This window comes from Gavialis gangeticus, unplaced genomic scaffold, assembly GCF_001723915.1.
Source record: "Gavialis gangeticus isolate Ggan-Ray unplaced genomic scaffold, GavGan_comp1, whole genome shotgun sequence".
NCBI classification, from domain to species: Eukaryota; Metazoa; Chordata; order Crocodylia; family Gavialidae; genus Gavialis; species Gavialis gangeticus.
This window is the reverse complement of record NW_017729005.1, coordinates 5,130,701-5,134,075: the sequence shown is the minus strand read 5'-3', so window position 1 is coordinate 5,134,075 and position 3,375 is coordinate 5,130,701. Positions and strand designations below refer to the sequence as shown.

General features: G+C 49.2%; 1 protein-coding gene and 1 long non-coding RNA gene across 2 annotated transcripts in view; both read left to right on the top strand.

The window, feature by feature from the left end:
- The window catches only part of DFNA5 (DFNA5, deafness associated tumor suppressor), an 88,030-nt gene that overhangs the window by 58,710 nt on the left and 25,945 nt on the right, over positions 1-3,375 (top strand). The window lies entirely within an intron of this gene.
- The window catches only part of LOC109291561, a 23,269-nt gene that overhangs the window by 5,912 nt on the left and 13,982 nt on the right, over positions 1-3,375 (top strand). The window contains exon 2 of the long non-coding RNA XR_002095884.1: positions 849-857. This is a non-coding gene — a long non-coding RNA (uncharacterized LOC109291561). The remainder of the gene's footprint in view (positions 1-848; positions 858-3,375) is intronic.

Here is a 3,375-nt window from a genome sequence, read left to right as displayed (position 1 = left end):
AAAAATTAAGGGTCTTGTACCATATCCTGATTTTGCCACTTTTGATTTCTGGTGGTCTATCAAGGAAACCTAATGCCAAAGGAAGTGCCTCCAACTACTCACGCCCTTTTATGGCCTCAGACCATTTTCTTCCATAGGCAGCAACAGTGACAGGGACAACAATTAAGGCGAGAGGCCCAATATACTGAAGAGTTTTGTATCTCTCTTTGGTTGATGTGGATACCTGATCTCTTACAGAGCATTCCCTTTTAAAAGTAGTATTACCCAATATTTTAGATACTGAGTTTCAACTAAAAATGTTTCTTAATCTCTATAGGATATGACTGAATTAAATATGATGGTAACTCCAAAACAATGAAGCTTAATTCAAGAACCCTAGTAGTAACCATGCATGTACATGTTCAATCAGTGGATTTTTGGATGCTGGTGGGAGTGCACAGTAGATGGGGAAGGAAATATGTACCATACATCTGGGTCATAGTACTTATTTTTTCTATTACATTAGTGCCTACATGTACTAGTGGAGATTGGGGCTATATCAGAGTAGGCACTTTATAGACACAATGAGAAAGTCTGTCGTAAAGGCTAGAGACAGACATTACATATAAACCGGTTCAAGTGATCAGAAACTGCTTTAAACCTGTAACAGAACAGATGTTCAGTGCACATAAACCAGTTTGAAAATGGCTAAAACCAGTTTGAGATAAACCTGGTTGAATGTCGTATCAGATTTAACTGAATTGGGTCAAACCAGTTTATGCAATGTCTGTCACAGACCCCTTGCTGGTTTTAATTAAATCAGAGCTGTTGATCAGCTAATCAACAGGTCAGCCAGTAAGCTGTTTAAGTAGTTTGATGTAATGTGGAGAGAGGCTATTGTTTTGCTAATCAGGTGATAAAGACTGTTATCAGCCCCTGCACCCCCCTCCGGCTTGCTTACCTGTCAGTTTGCTGCAGACAATATGATGAAGCAGGGAGGGAGGTTGAAAAGCTCCCTATCATCAACAGATGCATGCACTCCACACACACCCTTGCCTTGAGTGCTAGCTGGGGGCTGGCAACACTCCCACCCCTTGAGCAGCCAGCAGCAAAAAGCCTGGGACCGTGCAGGCAGACCTCCCTAATAAGAGAGTCCTGCTGGGACCTGGCCAGGGCATGCCCCCACCCCCCTCAGCTCAGCTCCCTGTAGAAAGGAAGGGAGAGCTGTTCTAGCACCCCTTGGCTTCAAGCCTGAGTTACTGCAGGCATGTGCCTGAATTTCCTCAGTCCAGAGAGAAGGTCTGTCCAGTTTCAAACCAGTTCAGCCCAGTCAGGTTACACTAATCTGCAAAGATTGAATCAATTCAGACTCAGGCTTTTTGAATGTCTGTCCCTAGCCAAAGAGCTTACAAGCTAAATAAAAGTGAAGCAGGCAAAGGACAGAGAGGAAACAGGTACAAAGACGGACTTGGCTAAGTTCTTAGAGCTGGTCAAGGATTGGACTGGGTAAGAAATCTGTACCTCCCAATTTCCAGACGTCGCCTTTGCCATCTTTAAAGTAAGGACTCAGTAGGCTGCAAATTAAGTTTTAAAAGAGCATCTAATCTGGAACTTTCCAGATTTTAAAAACATTTTTCTATTGTCTGCATCACCACCTTGGAAACCCATCAAAAGCTGAGTGCTGAGTTATAGCCAATATGTACACGGAATACATCAAATTTTAAGCCTGCAAACCTTAGAAGTGTCTATAACAGGGGCGGACAATTATTTGCGGAGGAAGGCCGCTTACCCAGTTTTGGCAGGCCGTCGAGGGCTGCATGGGTAGCCCCATCCCTTGACAAGTGCCCCGCCCCCTGGTCACCAACTTGGGACCAATGTCCCAAGGCGAGCACCAGTGGGGCCCAGAGCAGGGCACAGCCTGGCAGGGGTCCGTGGAGCTGGGCTGGGCTGCACCAGCAGGGAGGGGGAAGCTGGCCCTGGGACACCAGTGCAGGCCCCATGCTCTCACTGGCTCCCTACCCACTCATACCCAGTGCCCCCCCAGCCCTGCAGTACAGGCAGGGGGCAGCGCACAGCCTCAACCCCCTGCTTGCCAGCAGGGAAGTAGCTGGTGCTGAGCACAGGGAAAAATGGCCCCTCACCCACCCCATGGCTGGCCATGGGGTGGGCAAGGGGCCACTTTTCCCCGCGCTCAGCACCAGCTTGTAATCCGCCCTATTGTCAGCCTGGCAGTGGGGCCAGGTTACAAGGTGGTGCTGAACGCAGTGGGGTGGGGAAAGCAGCCCCTCCCTGCTGCAGGCACTCGCAGCCCACACGGGGCTGTCCAGAGGAGGCACAGGCAGCCCCATTCGGGCTACAAGCAGCTGCAGCATGGGGCAGGGAGGGGCCGCTTCCCCCCGCCCTGCTCTCCTTCCCTGTCAGGGCTTTCCCCACCCCGCCCCCTGCGCCAGGGCAGCCACGTGCTTCCAGGGTTGGGGCTTCTGGCTAGGGGGTGGGGCCAGGCAGCTCCACTGTTGTTGGAGCCCGCCAGGCTTCCCCTGGGTCCTCCTGCCCTTGGTTCCTGTCACTTTTGACAGGAACCAAGGGCAGAGAAATATTTTCTACATTTTTTTAGGGGCCTTGCGGGCCGGAGAGAATGGCCTCGTGGTCTGCATCCGGCCTGCGGGCCATATTTTGCCCACCCCTGGTCTATAAACACAGACATTCAAAAAGTTTAAGTTGGGCTGATACCCTGGTTTCATAAATTTCTTGCACCACAAGGTTCGGGCAGCAATACCGATCTGAGAACACTGCAGATGGACACAAACTCATACTGTTGATTTTCCTCACTTACGTCCACTTGTGATACTGCTAAAATCTCACTTTTATTTAGTTAATTTTATAATTTACTGACCATTTAAAAAAGCTAAAATACATAAAGGATGACATGGTCTACTGTGTCTTACTAGAGTGAGCTTTATCAAAATATTTTGAATCTTAGATGGACTCACTAACATAACTTTTAGAAAATAGTGCCGCTACCCTAGAATCATAGAAGTAGGGTCAGAAGGGACCTTGTAGATCTTCAAGTCCGACCCCCTGCCTGGACAGGAGAAAAAACTGGGCACAAATGACCCCAGCTAGGTAGGCATCAAGCCTCCTCTTAAAGACCCCCCCCAGGGTAGGAACCAGCACCACTTCCCTTGGAAGTTGGTTCCAGATCCTAGCCACCCTGACTGTGAAGTAATTCTTACAGATGTCTAATGTAAACCTACTCTCCAACAACTTGTGGCCATTATTCCTTGTTATGCCAGGGGGCACTAGGGGAAACAAGGTCTCTCCCAAACCCTTCTGGTCCCCCCCTAGTGAGTTTATAGATGGTCACCAGGTCCCCCCTCAGCCTTCTCTTGTGAAGGC